This window comes from Myotis brandtii, unplaced genomic scaffold (genome assembly GCF_000412655.1).
Source record: "Myotis brandtii unplaced genomic scaffold, ASM41265v1 scaffold251, whole genome shotgun sequence".
In the NCBI taxonomy this organism is placed as follows: Eukaryota; Metazoa; Chordata; class Mammalia; order Chiroptera; family Vespertilionidae; genus Myotis; species Myotis brandtii.
The window spans coordinates 2,411,126-2,431,871 of record NW_005359516.1 but is presented as its reverse complement, the minus strand read 5'-3'; positions in this window follow the sequence as shown (position 1 = coordinate 2,431,871).

Below are 20,746 nucleotides of genomic sequence, written 5' to 3'. Positions count from 1 at the left end.
TTTTTTTGAAGTAAAAAAAAAAAACTTCAAAAAAAAAAAAGGCTCTCCTAACTTCAAAAAAAAAAAGGCCCTACTAACTGCAAAAAAAAAAAAAAAATAAACCTAACTTCAACTCGTCCGATCACACCCGAGACTGAGAGGAGGAGTGGAGAGACAGAGAGAAGGAGGGGAGTCAGAGAGTGCGGCGCACATTCCACACATGCGCACTGCGGGCCAGGGACGAGTCGGCTGCTAAGCAACAGGCAGCAGCAGCAAAAACACCCGGTGGGCCGGATAAATGTTTTCGGTGGGCCGCATGTGGCCCGTGGGCCGTAGTTTGAGGACCCCTGGTTTACTTATTCCTTTCCAATCTGGATGCCTTTTATTTCTTTTTCTTACCAAATTGTCCTGAAGAATGATGTTTTAGAAGTCACTGGAATGACCAAAATCTACTGGACCAACCTCTGGAGAGAAACTCAAAAGTGTACCCACTGTGTGCTTAGCATCCTACCAGTGATCATGCATGCATTCATTTATCAAAACAAATCAGGAGTCATTACTCAGAGCCAGGAAGCCTGGGCTCCCATCTGATAGAGTATTCATTGTGTCCTAAAAATTTAATGGGAATGCCCCTCTCCTCTTGAATTAACACTTATTAAAGACTTTTTTTTTTTTTACATATTTTTTTTCTAAACAATAGGGACATGGTGCTGAACAGGAGTGGCCACCACTGAGCTCAAGGCCTAGCCAGGGAGATAAAGAAGCCAAATTGATAATTATATGCTCATGAGAACAATGTCGTCTATGGGAGGGATATACAGAATAATATGGGAGTTTAGGAGAGGAGGAACTGGGAGAGGGCAAGGGGGGAAATCCTAGCAGAAGTAGACTGATTGGGACATCTTGAAAAGCAGGCAGGGGGCCCAAGTGTATTTCAGGCACATGCCAAAGCCCCAAGTGACCCTTCACCATGACCAATTTCCCAGTGAGTTCTCTTTCCCTATTTGGCTAGTGTGTTCATAGGAGTGTGTAGATGCCCCAGCAGGAGTCCTCAGTTCTCCTGAGTGAGCTTAAGAGAGGAGAAACAGAGAGAAAGAATGTCTGGGGCCAACCAGGAAATGTAAAATTGACTTCCTTTGGAGAGAAATTACTTATCCTTGCCATCTTCCTCTTCTCAGCAACTCTCCTCTCCAGGCCTATCTTGCAGGTGACTTTGTTCTGTGGTTCTCTCCTGTACTCAGGGCCAGGGGCCTCGGCTCAAATCCTGCCTTCGGTAGCCACAGGGATCTATTTATTTTGTTCAGTTGAAAAGGTCCCTGATGTACCATCAAAATGTCTGTTTGTAGGATGACCAAGCATCCTGGTTTGCCTGAGATTATCTCAGTTTTAGCATGGAAACTGCATCCTAGTTCCCAGGTAAACTGGAATGGTTGCTCATCTTCTCAGTATGCCCTAAACAGGAGCAGTTTTCAAAGTGTGCCATGCCAGCATGGCCAAGGGTGAACCTGAGTGGGGCGGCTGAAAGGCTTAGAAAAGACAGACAAGAGAATGAAAGCTGGGTCTCGATGGGACTCTGCTCCTCTGAGGGACAGAGACGATGCCCACAAGCCGTGTCTTCATTTAATAGCAGATGCCACGAGGCAAAGTAAGGGCGTGACCAAGATGTTTCCACCATTCTCCTGGGTTTCAATCCTACTCAACTACATGCACCTGAACTCTATCAAGCCCACATCACTCAGGCACGTGGGGCGACGTGTTCGCACCATAGGTTCAAGCTTACAACTATAGCTGTTGGCTATAATTGTGCTGGAAGGGCCCTGCCCTCCAAGCTGGGACTTGCATGTGGCAATGAGAGGACTGTGTCCTCTCATCAGTCCGAGGCTTGAACCTGTCCAAAACACTGTAGCTGCTCCCCACACAAAGGAGTTTCTTTAAACACCCAGAACCAAAGGTTTTAATAATGCATCTGGGAAATGCTATGATCTATTGTTGATTAGTTAAGACTCCGGAGTTGAAATTTTAAGACCTAGGACAGACTTTCAGCACTGCCAGTTACAGTTTCCAGACTTTGGGCCAGTTATCTAACATTATGAGCATCAGCTTTCACATTTGTAGAACTGTGGGAATAATATTAATCTTTTAGGATTGTTGAAATGAAATGCAAAGTGCTTGCACAGGCTCTGGAACGTTATGAGGGATCAATAAATGATCAATACTTTTGTTCAGAGTTTAGAATATTATGGATGATGAACCAAATTCTGCCAGCTTTCTGTTTTTATAAATAAAGTTTTATTGGAATAGAACCACAACCATTTATTCACAGATTGTCTATGACTTCTTTGAAGCTAAAGACACAGTTGAGCAACAACCCTAAGCCTACAATATTTATTTTCTGGTCCTTTATAGAAACGTTTGCTGGCTCTTGCTCCTATTAATATTACCAGACACAGTTGAGGTGTCATTACTCAAAGCCAGGAAGCCTGGGCTCCAGTCTCATAGGCATTAGCTCTGTGACCTTGGGCAGATCACTCAATTCCTCAGGATTTATGTCCTGTTCTGTGAAACAAGCTGATGATGTGTCGGGCCCATGGCCAACATTCTGGGTCCTATATTTTGAACCTTTGAGACATTTAGGGAAAGAAATTCTATGAAAGGTGGGTGAAGGGTGCAGTGAGTTCTGGCTTTGATGCCTCATTCTCAATTTCCCCAAATTTGATGAGGCACTTCCTTCCTGAGCTGCACCCTTTACAGTAAGTCTCAGCAGTCTTCAGGAGAGGGCAGGCTGAGCAAGCTCATGGAACCTGCCAGAACATCTTGGTCAACAGCTCTGGAGAAGTCAGGGGCTATGTCTTCCTGCCAGGGAGCCTGGTTTCTAGTGTGAGGAACAATGAATCATGACCCTCTCTACCCGAGGGGCTATGGAAGAGTCACCCTGATTTGCTAATGATAATTTTTAAGTGACTCTGAGCCACCTCAGAAGTCTGCCTTTACTTTCCTGAAAGTGCTGATTACAGAGTTACCCTGTGGTTTCATAACTGGACAAAATACACACACACACACACACACACACACACACAGAGAGAGAGAGAGAGAGAGAGAGAGAGAGAGAGAGAGAAAACCTGGCCTTCATAAGGTTTCCATCACATAGAAAAACTTCCACCAACTATTTAGATGTACTCCATAAAGAAATCTCTTCCTCCTTTTTCCCCCCTTCCTTTCATTCCAGCTACTCTTCCTCATCTGTCCCTGAGTGCCTACCTTGTGATTTACCCCTTCAAGAACCTTCTCTAGCTAATCCCGGTCACCTCATTCTTACTTTTCTGCATTTCTGGCCTGTGTGGTTGGAGCCTCTATTCAGCCTTTTCTCCATAGGAATTAGTCTCCTCTTCCCAGAAGGACTGTCATTCCCACAAGGGCAGGGCAGGGGTTGTGCTATCTACCTCATCTGCATGCCCTCTGGGCTTGGGCTGGGTACACAGGAAGTGCCGCCCTGCCCTGGTAGAATGTTCTTCTCACCTGCCTCTGGCCAGTTCCTGAACAGGGTTGGAACTTCTCAACCTCATCCAGGCTGTGGAGGTTACATTAAAAAAAATTTTTTTATGTTGAAAGTATTACATATGTTCCCTCTTTTACCCCATTGACCCCCTCCCTGCCCCCCCTCCTGCCCCAGGCCTTCAGCACCCTATTGTCTGTGTCCATGGGTTATGCATATATGCATACAAGGTTTTTGGTTGATTATGGAGATTACATTTAAACCTCCCCAACACCCTGCTTTCGTCTTCACTTTGTTACACTAGCAGGTTGGGTTGATTCATCCTGCCCTGCTCATTCCCTAAGGCTATTGTGTGTCCTCTGATTAGGATAAGATCAGAGTTTGGCTGGTGGGCAGCCTTTCCTTAATGATTGAAAAAAAAGAAATGTAACATTACCAAAAACCAGTGCTTATCTACCTTGTTCTATTTTTGTGGAGCAATTAGCATTCTGTTGCTATGAAAGCCACCAGTGTCACCAGGATGTCTAATTGCACTGATATATTAGAGCACTTTTGATTTTATTCTGTCAACAAGCTTCATTTGATGAGATGGGTGGAAAAGCTAAACTTTTAAAAAATTAAACCAATGTGGACATTAATCATCACTGACATTCTAGCAGGAAAACTCATTCAAGAACACCTCCTGCACTTACTGGGCAGCCTGTGAAGTGGTCTCTGGGATCCCAGCTGCAAGGACATTCCTCCTTCCCCCAAGGATAGTGACCAGCATGGGACAAAGGAGCCAGGCTCATTCATTCACTCATTTTTTATTGTGTCTACCAAGTACTCACATATACGAACACAATGTTTCAGTCTGCATATTCCTTTAATGCTTTATGTTTATATTTATATTCCATTTGTTTTCCACATGGACTTTGTATTTCCTAAGTTTATATAGCACACACCTGGTTAACCAGCCCCTTTTGGAGTTCATGTGTAGTTGGACAGCGAGAGGAAAATTTCACCTTCTACACCCGAGGTGCCAGCCACAAGGAACCATCTGCTATTCCCCAAGCGTATGCTTTTCAGGGAGGTAATGCTTGGTGCCAACCCCATAAAAAGCCTTGGGGCCTGGCTGATGCTGAATCATCAATGGGAAACTGAGGAGCCATCAGGCTCTGAGGTGGGAAGGCACCTGAACTAGTGTGGGGGTCCTTGTGTGACTGGCCCGCTACACTGACTTTGCTAAGGAAAACACTGTTAACTGCAAGGTAGGCTTTAGCATTTTGCTTTGAGTTCAAGAGGGAGCCAAGGGTCTGTTTGATCTTAGGTACAGCAAGTAACCAAAGTTTCATCTTACTCACAGAGACCTGCACATTTATAGGCTGGCGAGGCTCATTTGAAATGGTCATTGAATTCAGGCAAGGTTAGAGAAACATTTTTGATGTTACCTTGAACTTTGTTGTCCCAATAGGCACTAGGCAAACCTGCCTCTCTCCCAGGTTCCTTGTTAAAAGGGACACATTGTTTTTCATTTGTTTTCACTCAGTTTGCATTTTGTGTTCTTATCAGTTCTTCCTCAATAAAGGACATAATTCATAACACGGCTCCTACCACTTGCATTTTAAAAAAACTCAACACACACTTTGCCCTGAGTGATACAATTTCTGTGCTATCTTTATAGCCAGTTTTTTTATAGAAGCAGAAGACTGCCTATTTTCAAGACTTAAAACAGCATTTCCTACCAATTTGGATACTGCTTTGCTCTTTGCTTTGGTGGTTTCCCAAACATAGGCAGGCATCAACAGATTTGTCTGCAGGAAGCTGCTGCAGATGTGGAAAGAATATGAAGAAAGTGTGAAGCCAGAGGAGGGAGATGCTGCCCCACCCCTGGGTGCCTGCTCAGTGTAGGCTTGCTGGGTTGGCAAGCAGCCTGATCAACCTCAGGGCCTGAAGGCTCTGCTCATTTGGGCCCAGGCCAGGGCTGCAGCAGAACCTTCGTCTCATTCCTCTCTCACTGTTAACCCAGAAGTTCTGTTCCATATGAATGGACGAAAGGCAGAACCCCATTTCCTGTAGAAAGTCCTCTGGTTATCCTGCACTTGTGTGTGGAGATCTGTGGAGATTGGTGAGGAGAATCTGACTCGAGTGCATGGGATAATTCAAGAGTAGCTCCTGAGGAGGCCACTAGAGAATGGAAATGGTGTGGGTGGCTCTTCTGAGAGGGTGGAATTTGGGATGCCCACCCAACCCTCCTCTAGGAAATGGACACTGGTAGACCTCCCTCTTTCCTGAAGCAGTCAGGACCACGATCCCCTTCAGATGGATTCATTCCCCTCCAGTGGGACAGGGATGGCATTGTGCTGGGAGTTAATGGGCTGGTTGACCTTGTGAGCTCCGAGGGCTCAAGGGGAAAGAGAGACACTGGGTGGAGCAATGGCCCCTGTCAAACTAGAACAAGAAACCACAAATGTAACAGGAGCAAAAAGATTTTCTTTTTTACCCTGATTGGAAAACTACTTCCTTGGAGGATGCCAGGAGCCCATGGTATCTTTTGTTATTTAAAATATCATCAGGAAGTAGGGATTTTCCTTCTTTTTCCCTCTCCATGTGCTCAATCCAGCCTTAGAGCACTTTGTCAGCTTACCTTTTGTAACAGGTCCTGGTCCATGTTTTGTTCTGGCACACACCTTAGGCCCATCCTAGGCATTGCTCACCTGAAATTGGAGGCCACTAACCATTGTCCTGATAAGTGCCCCGTGGCTTCATGTTTTGCTGTGTGCCTTCCTTTAATTCTGTTTAGCTCATGCAGCTTATAAATGTAAATACTTTTCATGTATTCAGAATCATGAGGGTACATAACATCACATACAAAAGGACTACATGACCCAATCCTAAACTCCAGTCTTCCCAGGAAGATAAGATACTTACATGAGCCATAACCGGTTTGACTCAGTGGATAGAGCGTCGGCCTGAGGACTGAAAGGTCCCAGGTTCGATTCCGGTCAAGGGCATGCACCTTGGTTGCGGGCACATCCCCAGTAGGGGGTGTGCAGGAGGCAGCTGATCGATGTTTCTCTCTCATGGATGTTTCTAACTATCCCTCTCCCTTCCTCTCTGTAAAAAATCAATAAAATATATTTAAAAAAAAAGATACTTACATGAAACAATCTGAGACTAGTCAAGATGAAAGAGCTATAGTTGGTATAGTCCTTGTTGTACTAATTAGAGGTTTAGGTGCTCAAATGAATGATCCAGTCAGAGAGTTCCAAGACTGGTAAGGAAAGAGAGAAATCAGAGATGGCTGCAGTTTTAAAAAAACATATATTTTGATTTTGTTGATTTCAGAGAGAACGGGAAAAGGAGAGAGAGATAGAAACATCAATGATGAGAATCATTGATAGGCTGCATCCTGCACACCATCCACTAATGATCGAGCCCTCAATCCAGGCTCGATTAGAACCATGACCCTCAGTTCATAGGTCAACGCTCAACTACTGAGTCACACTGGCCGGGCGAAATGGCTGTAGTTTTCAGGAAAGATTTAACTAGAAGATGCAGTCCCTTAATTAGTTCTTGGAATTTCATTTTATTTAGTTTAAAAATATGTTTTTATTGATTTTAGAGAGAGAGAAAGATCAATTGGCTGCCTCCTGCATACCCTCTACCAAGGATTGAACTGCAATGCAGGCATGTGCCTTCGCCTGGAATCGAACTGGCAACCGCTCGGTGCATGGGACAAAGGGACAACAATCAATCGAGCCACAACTGCCAGAGGTAGTTCTTGGCATTTTAAAATGGGTGATACTAAGTTAATGTGGGCATTTCAGGATCAGGATCAGGGAAAATTAGAAGATACTAGAGGAGCAAGAAGAATTGCTTAGCCTTTGATAGAAATGAGACATTGGGTTGAGGGAGAGAACTCTTAGGATAGGTAAGAATTAGTAGAAAGAGGGTGCAGAGATGGAACATGGACTTGAGAAAACAGCCCGTATTATTTGGACTGTGTGAGATGGTTTCCAAACAAACACCCCTCCCCTTTCTCCATCCCATGCCTTTTTCAGTTTCCAGACTCTGACGTCATGACTCAGTGCAGCTGCAGTTATGTATCTTTTCCTTTCCGCTTGACCCACCTCAGCTAAAGTACCACTTTCTTGGCACTCAAAGTGGGGTGCACTGCCAATGGAGCAGATGAGAGACTGAGTTTGGACTGTCAGCCTGATGGAAAGCTGAGGGCTATTGCATGGCCTTCCGTGAGGTGGCCACTAGAGAATGGAAATGGTGTGGGTGGCTTCTCTGAGAGGGTGGAATTTGGGATGCCCACCCAACCCTCCTCCCTCCTTCCTGAAGCAGTCAGGACCACGATCCCCTTCAGATGGAGGCCCAGGGTTCATTCCCCTCCAGTGGTATAGGGATGGCATTGTGTTGGGAGTTAATGTGATGGTTGACCTTGTGAGCTCCGAGGGTTCAAGGGAAAAGAGAGATGCTGGATGGAGCAATGGCCCCTGTCAAGCTAGTACAAGAAACCACAAATGTAACAGGAGCAAAAAGATTTTCTTTTTTACCCTGATTGGAAAACTATTTCCTTGGAGGATGCCAGGAGCCCATGGTATCTTTGTTATTTAAAATATCATCAGGAAGAATTTGGGGTGGGCCCTGGTCTTTCCTAGGTGGAGGAATGGACACAGGACTAATGAGGTTTCATTAAGATGATTGCTGCAGGGGCCTTGGAAATGGTACCTTGTGCCCAGAGCTCTGGAACGCTCCTGTAAGTTAATTCACTTATGCCCATCTCTTCCCAAGACAGGTTAGAGAAGGAGAAGGCAGATCCATAGAGGGAAGACCACAAGTTGTTGGAAAACACAATTTCCTTTCATTATATTGCTCCCATCTGCATTATTCTAGTTCAGTAAAGGGTTGCCATGGCTGGTCACCACTTTAGTTGCGCTGATCTGATTGTGATAGTATACCAGGAAGAGATGACCTCAGTGACCAAGTCAGCTCAGACAGGCAGTTTGGCTGTTTACCAGCAAATAACTGGGAAATCCAGGTCTGATAGGGGAATTTGGCCTGGATGAGTTTCTTTGTGGAATTTTGGCATAAGAGAAAGAAAAAAAGGCAATTCATTTATTTGCTAATCTTGTGAGGGGCATGATGGTTAAAAGGAGGGGCTTTAGATTCAGTACACTCACCTCTTGTGTCCCTTGCTTAACAGCTGTATGTCCTAGTCCAAGTTTGCAGTTTCTCCAGACTCAGTTTCTTCATCAGTAAAATGGGGATAATAATAGAGTTGCTTTAAGAATTTGAGAATATAGCCCTGACTGGTTTGGCTTAGTGGATAGAGCGTCCGCCTGCCGACTGAAGGGTCCCAGGTTCGATTCCGGTCAAGGGCATGTACCTTGGTTGCGGGCACATCCCCAGTAGGAGGTGTGCAGGAAGCAGCTGATCGATGTTTCTCTCTCATCGATGTTTCCAACTCTCTATCCCTCTCTCTTCCTCTCTATATAAAAAAAAAGTCAATAAAATATATTTAAAAAAAAGAATTTGAGAAAAAAAAATATATATGGCACATGGTGGTCAATCAGTAAATTTTGGCCAATAGTAATAATTATTGTTTATATCTAAGATTTGGCTAGGGAAGGTATTTGGTGGATTTAATGAGATGGGCCATTTGGCAAAAAAACCCCCACAAAAAAAACAAAAAAACCCCACACATTATGATATATATTGTTAAAAATAAAAAAATAAATATAAAAAATACTGGGTAGAGAGATGAGTAGGATAGATGCCCTTAACTTCTGACCACACCTGACATTAAGCTCTGAACACTGGGTAGCTGACTGAGGCAGGCTAACTGGCTTTCATCACCCGATGAGCAATGAGAGCACATTGCTCTGTCTTGCTGGTGGATAACACTAAAGTTTTGAGTTGGAAACTATAATATATGCATTCAAAAATATTTGCTGGTTACCTGCCATATCCTGGGCACCGTTGTAGGAGCTGGGGATCCAGCAGTGAGCAGTCAATGTCCTTGACCCCACGCAACATACACGGAAGTACCTACATGTAAACAAATGAACAAGGTCATTTCTGATGATGATGAAGGCTATGGGGACATCTTTTCTTCCAGACCCAGGTATTGGAGGATTTGCCATAGCAAAGACTCGGAATGATGTTGAACGTGGCTTTCAAGGCCACCAGTGCTGATTCCATGTGCCTACCTATGTACACATGGAACTGCAGGGCAAAGCTTCTGGCTCATGAGACACAGCCCTGCTCTCACTGGTCCCCAATACAGAGTGTCTCTAAGCGTGGGAGAACCTTGGAAAAATCCCTTTTCTCTCCTCCTGGGATTATGTTAACAGCACTTATATCCTAAAGGGCTCCTTTGCAATAAAATTCATATTTCCACCTAATTCAATACTTTCCTGCTCTCCCTCTTGTGCAGGTCTCTGTGCTAGTTGAAGGCTTAAACATGTGTAGAGTCCTTGAGAATACATGCTTATTAGTCAAACAGAAGTATGTCTCCCCCCCCCGCCCTTTTCCCTCCATTCAGAAAAGTATCTCTGGAAACATATACTAACCAATGCCAAATGCCTGGGAGTCAGGAAGAGTGATGCTTACCAAGCTGTTAAAGTCGGGTTTCATCCAAAGTGAAAATTAGGGAGCTGGCTCTCTTGAGCCTTGGATCTATGACACAGGAAGCTGAGTAGACCCTGAACTAGAGGTCAGGGGAGCCCATGTTCTCTGGAAGTTAGTCATATGACATTGGGCAAATCGCTGAATATCTCTGGGGATCAGTTTCCTCGTCTGTGAAATAGGACAATTCAAGGGTTGTTGTGGGGCTAAAACAAAGTAATGATTAGTTTCCAGTGCCTCAGCTGTGAAGCAAGCAGGCTATCAGCAGAACAGGGGTCAGCTAGAGGGGCAGGCTAGGGTTAGAGGGATTAAGAAGTGAGTGGTATCTGGGAGGTCAGAATCTTAGGGGGCACAATGATGTTCAGTATGAGCCAGCCTGTGTCAGTACCCGTGGGGTCATTCCGGTATCCATGGGGATGTTTGAGGTGAGGCAGTGGGAGCTAATGAGCAGGGTGCCAGTTCTAGGGCCTAGTTTTAGTGGGTGGGAGGTAAAGTAGAGATTTAGCCAGCAGGTGAGGCTAAAGATAGAATGTGCCAGGTTTCCGAGAGTGGGCTAGTGCAGGCTGGGTAAGGAGTCAGGGGCAAAGCAAGGTGGGTTGGGGTTCAGTTTTAGCTTTGTTAAAGGTATCCTCAGAAACCGAAGGTCTGTCCTATGCCAAAGGTTGCTTTTCTAACTGCTGAGACTGGGCCATGACCTCCTCCTTCCTTGAGAAATATGTTCTTGATTTGACAAGCTTGTTCACAGCAAACTAATGGCACTTGAAGGAAATTAAAGGCCTGTATATCTAGTACTTAAGGGCCCTTTTCCTTTTACCCTTCCCTTAAGCACCACTACCTTTGCAAACCTTCTTGACCTCAACCCAAGTTGGGCATTGAAAAACTTACCGAAAGCACACATTCATTGTCTCACTCTCTCGGGCTAAAAACTGAAAGGAAAGCAGAAGAGACTTCTCTTCAGAACAAGGAAAAACCTTGTTTGTAAGGAGCATGAAATTCTTCGAGTGAGAACTAAAGAAGGGTGTGGAGTGGTTTGCCCTTGAGGTTTTGTGAAGAAAGCGGACCATAGCTGCTGTGCTTGCTTAGTTCAGGGTGACTAAAATCCATCAGTGACGTCAACCAAGACCTGAGGTAACTTTTTCTTCTTAAACATAAAATTCCTTGATAACCTAGACTATTGAAAAGAAATGACAAACATTTGACAGATATTATCTATACATTTACTCATTTGTATGCAAAAATCTATTTTGTAATTGCACGTGAGTAACATCTTTTGCATGACAGTATGGCTTTAATAGTAAGTTTCTTCTTCTATATCTATTTTAAAGTTTGTATGCTCAGTCCTCAGGCCACAGCCACGAGGCTAGACAAACTCACCTTCCATATCCCCATCTAGTCCCTAGAACCATCTGTCTCATGTGCCCTGCCAGAGGCACCTGCAGATATGGTGGGTTACCTGCACAGAGAAGACTTTAAAAAGAATGTGGAGCAACAAAATAATAATGGATTACAACCCAAAGTATAAAATAAGTATCTGAGTCCATATTAATATAAAGGAATGATTAAATAAATAAATGGGGCAAAGAGATAAAACTCCTGAGCAGAACTCCAAATAACAGGTAGACATTCCACCCTCATGAAGGTGGAACATAACTCTGTATTAGTTTCCTCTGGCTGTGGTAACGAATTAACACAAACGTGATTTAAAATAACAGAAAAGTGGCTATTATCAACAAGACAAGCAATGACAAGTGTTGGAGATGTTGTGGAAAAAAGGGAACCCTCATTCACTTCTGGTGGCAATGTAGACTGGTACAACCCCTATGGAAAGTAGTCTGGCAATTTCTTAAAAAATTAAGAATAGAGCTACCAGCAATCCCACTCCTGGGTATATACCTGAAAAACTTGAAATCATGTATTTGCAAAGATATATGTGCCCCTATATTCATGCAGCATTATTCATGGTGGCCAACCCATGAAAACAACCAAAGTGTCCTGCGATAGAGGACTGGATAAGGAAGATGTGGTATATATACACAGGGGAATACTACTCAGCCATAAGAAAGGATGAAATAGCGCCACTTGGAACAACATGGATGGACCTTGAGAACATTATGCTAAGTGAAATCAGTCAGTCAGAAAAAGCTAAGAACCATATGATTTCACTAATGTAGGATATAAAACTGAAACTCGTGAACACAAACAGCAGTGGGGTGGTTGCCAGAGGAAGGGGGTGGGAGGAAAAGGGGGTCCTAATATATGGTGACAGGAGAAGATTTGACTTTGGGTGGTGGGCACATGATACAATATACAGATCTTGTAACATAAAAACCCACACCTGAAACCTATATGTTCATGTTGCCCAATGTCACCCCAACAAATTCAATAACAAAACAACAACAACAACAACAACAACAACAACAACAAAAACCCACCACAGAAATCTATTCCCTTACCGTGTGGAGTCCAGAAATCCAAACTGAAATCAAGGTGTTGGCAGCTCTGTGCTCCTCGGAGGCTAAGGGGTCATCCATTCCTTGCCTCTCCAGCTGCTGGTAACTGCTGGCCCCATCCCCCCAATCTCGGCTTCTGTGGTCACGTTACTTTCTCCTCCTGTGTCAATCCCCTCTGTCTGCCTCTTATATGGACACTTGTGATTGCAACTAGAGTCTCATCCAGAGCAGTCTCTGCATGACAAGACCCTTAATTTAATCACAATTGCGGATTAATTTTTGCCCAAGAAGGTAACAAGTTTTGGGGACTAGGATGTGAACATATTTGGGGGCCATTATTCAGTCTGCCACACTCCTCATTCCTTACGCGGGAAATGTGCACGGGAACTTTCATCCAAAGAGGACAGAACGAAAAGGAGTGGGGGAAAGAGTAACTTTACAGTGGAGACACCCGACAAACACACCTCAACCAGGTGGTCAAGGTTAACATCATCAGCGATAAGTCACGTTGTTAGTAAATACCCTTCACATGATGTGACGAGAATAGCACTTCACCTCTGTGATGTTCCTTCCCAAACCACATAACCCCAGTCTAATCATGAGAAAAACATCAGACAAATCCTCACTGGGGCACGTTCTACAAAACACCTGACGAGTACTCCTCAAAACTGTCAAGATTACAGAAAGCGAGGAAACTCTGAGAAACTGTCACAGTCAGGGTAGCTTGAGAAGGCAGGGCTAATGAATATAATGTGGAATCCTGGGTGGAGCAGAAAAAAATATGTTTGGTAAATACTAAGGACATTTAAATCAAGTGTGGACTCTGTTATTCATACTATAGCAATATTGGTTCTTTAATTGCAACAATGTTAACTATAGGGGAAGATGGGTGCCAGGCATGTGGGAACTCTGTACTATCTTTGCAATTTTCTGTAAACCCAAAACTTAAACAATAAAGTTTATTTGGAATAAAAGTATGTATGAAGAAAAGTTTTCTATTTATATTACAGTAATGTTAAATTTATACTGAATAGGTCTGGTAAATGTGTGCATTCACCAGTCACTGCGAGTCAACAAATGCACACGGCTGAGGTGTGGCTTAATGCAGGTGGGGATATGGGCCAGCCTGCGTGAAACGGCTGCAGAAAGTCACGCCACGTGATACCACAACCAGTTACTGAGCGCCACGCGGTGCGATCAGGTGTTCATCATTCCCCGAACATTGTTTATGAGCGGTGGTTCTGGATTTAAAGGTGTGGACTATAGTTGTAGATATGTAATATTTGTTTATGTCGGCGGAATTACTGCAGTGTTTTTTTCCAACAGATGGCTTAGTCACTAAAATTTGTTAAAAAAAACACAGTGAATTAATAATAACAACAACAAAAAACCCGTTAATTTAATTATAAGCATATCTGGGTTAACAGCATTTTAAAATTAACAGGGTGTCACATATGACATATGGACCGGAAATTTTGTCCATTAAATCAAAAGTCTGTTGAATCAAGGTCCCTAAAATAGAGGGGGTTTACTATACATTCACTTTTCATTTATGATGCACATGGCAAGTCACATCAGTGGGGGTCATTTTGGCACTGACAACGCTAGTGTGACTGTGATCTCCGCATCACGAGAGGGAAAGGTACCCTGTATCTCAGGGCTATTCTCAGCCTCAGTGGGCCAGGCTCCAACTATTTCTGCTTGTTAGTGGCACTGCGCACCCAGACCATAAACATGCCCCATCCATACGGCCCTCAGTGCCGGGTTGGCTGGGGAGGGATGCTAACACAGCCTGTGTTACCCTCACAACTAGTCCTCCCCTAGACTGACAAGGCTTTTGTCTTGAACCGGGTACCAGGGCACACCCCCGCCCCCCCTTTCTTATGGAATGGGAAACCATTTTGGCCAAGTTTACTTCTAAGTCAGGCCCCTATAATCAATTAAGGGGGGGCCCTACAATCAGTCGTAATACTGTTTTTTTACTTTTGATAAATTGGTGAGTTTATAACTAATGCACAGAGGTACGCATTTAACAAATCTCTTAAAATCTTAGCCTTCCTATCAAAAATTAAAACAATTGGAATTGGGAATCATAGACAGTGCTTCCTGCCTTTCAATAGGCAGAGTTGGGATATGCCTAAGGTATTTTTCAAAGTTAAGTGGGTTAGAAAGACTCAGGAGTGTTCAGTTAATGTAGAATGTTTCCTTACAGCTCCCCATCCAACACTTACCAATTGTGGGAGACCAGTCCAGGCGCCCCTGCATCATGGAGTTTTTGCTCCTAACCCCTGGGAAGATGTCGTACCTTCTCCTCTGCTAGGGTGACCAATATCCCGGTTTGCCCAGGACTGAGGGGGCTCCTTGGATGCAGAACTTTCAGTGCAAAAACAAGGACAGTCCCAGGCAGACAGGGACGAGTTGGTCATCCCACCGAATCCCAGGCTTCGCTCCAAGAAAGATCCCTCCCACATGGCCGTCCCCAAGGCCAGTGAGGACCCCGTGGGAGTGGTTTTCTTGTGCAAGGCAAGCTGCTGGGCCACAGAGAACTGTTTCCAAGCCCCTCCCCTCTCCCCTGCTTAGCAATGTCCACAGCCTCAGCCCCGAAGGCCCCAGCTGCCCCTCCTCAATCCAGAAAACCCAACAAACAGGAGGCTGATAGGGACAGGGCAGGTAAGGGGCCAGAGGCCCAGGTAGTTGTAGTTCTAGTTAATTGGGAGGGAGGGGCGAAAGCAGGAGTATAAAGAGGCAGGTTGGGGCGGCCCCTCTCTTTGACTGGGTCTGGCTGGCGTGAGCTACCTGGGGGCTCCGTGTCTTTGGGTGACTTGTGCACGTGGTCCCCAAGGTGGTTAGGCTCTGGCCCTGGTTCTGGACTGGCTGCCGAGGCGCTCTGGTGGGTGGGGCAGTGGGGTTGCTTTCAAGCTTGCAACTTTGGCTCTTTCTCTGGGTCCTTTCTTAAAGATGCTACGGTCTCTCTTTCTTTTTCCTACTGAAGCCTAAGGAGACTGCAGCCAACAAAAGCCTATTTTGGTGCGTCTCCGCTGGCACCATTTAAGGCCTCTTGGCACAAAGAACCCTCCTCTACTTTGGGCCTTTTTTTCCTCCTCAGAAAAGGATACTAGGAAGCTTCGGTTATGAACAAGACAGGGGGCAGCTGGCTGGGCCCCTTATGCCCAACCTCAGAGGGAATAATAGGACAGGCTCCACATAAGCTGTGGAAGAGAGCTGCAGGCAGGTCCTCTAAGGGTTGAGAATCAGAAGTTGGGGAACTTGAGGACTGGGGTCTGTGGTACAGCTGTTTCTTAGCTACCATTGTTTACCTTCTCTAAGACTCAGGCCAGCTTAACTCTATTAGAACCATCAGACCAAAGAGAAAGCAACATGGGGCATTAAAGAGATGCACCCGAGACCTAAACCGTGAGCGGCAGGCATTCCTTAAGTTCAGACTGTTCCTCCCCTGAACAATGGGGCCAGCAGCTGCTATTGCGGTGCCTCTGAGCACCAGGCAGTGTCTTCCAGATGCCATTGCATTAACTGCTCTTGGGATTGTAGATGCCTCAGTGCCTTGGACGCTGAATTGATGAAGATCTAGAACTCTACCCCAGTCCTCCTCTGAGCCAGCTCTTAAGGCTCTAGATATCGTTAGATTAAGAAGGTGCTCAAAACATGGCAGCTATCCCTACGGGCAGGACAACATTCGGCTCAGCTTCGAGGACTTCCTCACCATGACAGCTTCTGGATGCTCTGACCCAGCCCATCTATAGAGAGGGGCGTGCACCAGGGGACCTCTCCTGGCTCTTCGGAGTGGGAGAAGCATGTGGCCGCTCTCCTTTTCCTGCTCCTCCTGATGCAGGCTGCTCTCCAAGAGGGCTGGGAGTCCGGTGTCATAGCCACCAAAAAGTGGGGTCCTGGGCCAAGGCCACATAGGAGAGGACTGGAAGTTACATATCCTTTCAGCTCTGAGCATTTAAGTGGCACAGCCTTGCAGCAGGAGCAGGAAAAGCCAGTCATTGTAATGGATTTTGTTTCCAATTGGCTGGGCTCCAGCCTCTAGCTTTCTCTTCTGTGCCCTTATGCCAGTGGGAAGTGTTCTTCGGCCTCTTACTATGAGCACCTGTGTCCCTCACCCATGTTGTCCTGTCAGATGAAGGCAGTTTCTCCAAAGTGGAATCTGACCAAGCATGAAAGAGATGTGCCCAAGGGACCAGGGGCTTGCATTCCACCCCCCCGCCCCCCTGCCATGCCCACAGTCTATAGAGAGGGGCGTGCACCAGGGGACCTCTCCTGGCTCCCGTGTGCGTCAACTTCTAGCTGCCTGGGGGCTGTCCCTGCTCAGAGTTTGGGCAGTCTGCTCTCTGGGCATGTTGGGCCAGGCTGCTGCACTCCTCAGCTCGGGCCCCTCACTTGCCCACCACTCTGCCAAGCTTCAGTCCCCAGGGGACAGTTGCCACCTCCTACTGCCAGTGACCTTTTCATTCGGGGCCAAAAGTTCAGTAAAACTGTAAGCTTCAATAAGAGGATAAAACTGTTAAAAAGAAAAAGAAAGGAAGGGGCTCAGCAGAACTGAGGTTGGCACAGATCTTTGCCTGAGGTTCAGAGTGTTGGTTCCTTTCCTGGGCAGTAGGTGACTAAAATGGAGGCTCTTGTAATTAAACATCTAATAATTAGATCAGACCAAATATCCCTGGCATGAAAGCTGAGGATTAAGAGGCCATTACTGGCTGCAGCTGGGTCCTAGAGAACCCTTAGGACCACATCTCCCCAATAATAAAACCTGGAGAATGCTGCCTCCTGTCACTGAAGTGCTACTGGGTACCAGACTGTTAGCAAATATGAGCGGAAAACTTGAGTATTCTTGTAAGCTTAAAGATCATTCTGCTAAGACTCAGCATGGCATGAAATAAATTTAATTGAACCCAGCCCTGGCCGGTTTTCTCAGTGGTTAGTGCGTTGGCCCACACACCAAAGGGTCTTGGGTTTGATTCCTGGTCAAGGGCACGTACCTTGGTTGCAGGTTCCCTGGCCCAGGTAGGGGTGCAACCAATCGATGTGTCTTTCTCATGTTGATATTTCTCTCTCTCCCCCTCCTCCCTCACTTTCTCTAAAAATCAATGAAAAAAATATCCTCAGGTGAGGATTTAAAAAAATTCAATTGAACCAAAACAACTACTTTTCCCCCTTAACCGGGCAGGGGTTCAACATTCCTTGCCAATTCCAATGGCTTCTGTGATCAGCCATGCTTCCGTGAAACATGTCACCAAGAGGAAATGTGTCGCCAGTCCCAGCATTTCATGGTGACATGTTTCCACACTCTTGTCTTACTCTCCCCTACAGACCATGTTATCTCTACTGCAGAAAGGAGGAAATGTCCTGTCAGCTGGGGCTTTTTCAAAGCAACATAACTACTTACCGGTGGAGGAGAGATTTAGGCCTTCTGTTCAGTTAGTTGGCTTTTATTCCTGGATGCTGGGAACCACGTGAATTCCATTGTGGCCTGACTCCTTCTGACTCCTATAAACTTGGTCTTTCTTGGCTGCTTGGATGCTGCTGTCCTAACTTGTAAAATAAGGAAGTAGGTGATAGCTTCTGAGGGTTTCATGGACCCCACTTCAGCGTGGAGTTTTCCTGAAGTTAGGGTACACCAGCTAAACCACTCCTGTGGGTGTAGGAGCTGACATCCAGCTGGAAGTGAGATACTAATTGGATTGCTTGAGGCAGCCCCCAAACACGACCACAAACAGCAGCAGGTGCAGGTGATCTTAAATGCAGGGGAAGTCAGTGTTCCTTGTGGAGAACTTAGAAAGTGCCTCTAAGCATGCATCCTGCAGATCACATTAACAATGGAGTATTGTGATCCTGCTATAAATACGGATACATCTTTAAGTCCCCGTATGCTGCAGGAAGACCACAGTCCAACTCTTATGTGCTTGGAGGAAGCCACCAAAAATCATCCTGTATTGGTCACCAGCCTGGCTCTCTGCTCTAGCATCTGCAAGTTGCCATTCCCTTTTGTCATTGCTGCCAGTCAAGATGGTCATTGCAACAACTGTATAAAGGCCTCTGTTGGTGGGTGACAGCTAATTCTCAGTGAAATAACAATATAAAGTGTGCCACGCCGGCACGGCCAAGGGTGGACCCGAGTGGGGGTGATGAAAGGCTTAGAAAAGAGAATGAAAAGCTGGTCAAGTTGTTTACAACATTCTCATGGGTTTCAGCCCCACTCCACTACATGCACCTGAACTCTATTACTTAGGTACGTGGGGCCACATGTTCGGGCCACAGGCTCAAGCTCACAACTATAGCTGTTGGCTATGATTGTGCTGGGAGGGCCCTGCCCTCCAGCTGGGACTTGCACGTGGCAACGAGAGGACTGTGCCCTCTCAGTAGTCCAAGGCTTGAACCTGTCCAAAACACTGTGGCGGCGCCCCACATATCCCCCTTTACTTTTGTTTTTAAACACGTCTATCTACATTATCCAAAAACTCTAAACAAATTATTCAGCATAATCAGAATATCAAAACAAACTTCTGGCTATTAACAAAATCATAAACACAGCAATGTCAATACAGCAACAAGAGAACAAAACTCTGGCTATTAATAAAGCAATATCAATGCAAAATCAAACTTCAAACATGTTAACATTTTCAGGATATATTAGAGTTCTTAGATTTAGCTCTGCAAGATCTTACAGAAAACTGGCAGTTCACCAACGCTAGCATAGCTTCCACTTGCTTTTCTAACATCTGCTTGGCCTCAGTCGCCATCTTCTTCAGCTGACTCCATGTTGATATGCCGTCGATGCAAAGATGTCGTTGATGCAAAACTAGTCCCCTGGATCAGGCTGCTTGGACGGTTGGCCTTGGCCGAATCAGCCCCATCCGCACAGGTGGAAATCTGGTCCCTTCTCAGCCTCTTTCTTTAGCCGTGGCTGCATGGAAACGAGCAGCCCTCGGTCCTGCAGAGCTGGAGACCTCCAACTCTGAATCTGGCGTGTCACACAGACCCAAAGTCCCAGGGAGCTATCGGGTCACAAGCAAAGATAACCAAAGCCCAGAAACAATGCAACCGCCGCAAGAGCTTACAATCTAGGTCGGAAATAAAAGTTACTTCCTCAAACAACATCAACCACAGCCATTTTCTGCTTCACAGTGGCTTAAAACCTAGGAGATTTCTACCTTATTTTGAATCCCCTATTTTCTACTTTCTACCTATTTCTACCTCCTATTTCTATCACTTTTTTCCTACCGCTTATTTCCTACTGCTTATTTCTGTTTCTACTGCTTATTGCTGTTTCTACCGCTTATTTCTGCTTATTTCTCTATTTCTACAGCTTATTTTCTTAAACCAATAAACACAGCAATGTTAGTACAGCAACAAGAGAGAAACCAAACTTCAGACATGTTAACATTTTCTTCAAAATAAGTTTCTTTTGCTGCCGATTTTTATCTACTCAGAGTCCTCGGTTTTGGCTGCGCAAGACTTTATAGAAGACTGGCAGCTAACTAATGCTAACATAGCCATAAACATGGCTGAAGGAGTAGCTTCCACTCCTTGTTTTTCTGCCATTTGCTGGGCCTCAGTTGTTAGCTTCTTCAGCTGACCCCACGTTGGTACCCCGGCCCCTAGTGTAGCCTTTGCTTTCTTTTTCTTCCTTGTTGCTGTCATCGGGGCAACTCTCAGTCTCTTGAACGGAGGGACAAGGAGCTTCTCTGGGTCCATTGTGGTGATGCACGTACCGTCCTGGCACCCAAATTGGCTGCACTGCTCCTTCTGGAAAGATACACAACCTCTTCCCCAACTCATTACTGGATCTGGTCCGAACCATCGTCCAGTTTGTGAGTCTTTCCACCGGGCTAACCAGGCGGAGGCTATTGTGCTGGAGGCCCGATGCCTTTCAGCTGCTGTACGGCCCTCTGCATCACAATTCAAAAAATCTAAGGCATATAGAGCATGACTGAGTTTATTTTGAGGTGACACATAACATCCGTCTCCCCCCTTTTGTTTTAGTAATTGCATTTTAAGAGTACGATTGGCTCCTTCCACTATTGCTTGACTGTTGGGGTCCAACCCCAACAGGTCCAGGGGTCCCCAAAGGTGTGGACGGAGTCGGCAAAGAAGGAATGACACGGAGACAGCGTTCAGTTGATCAGCAGCCTAGCAGGATCTCTTAGCCAGGATCTCCAGCCAAGTTCTGGTCAGGATCTCCAGC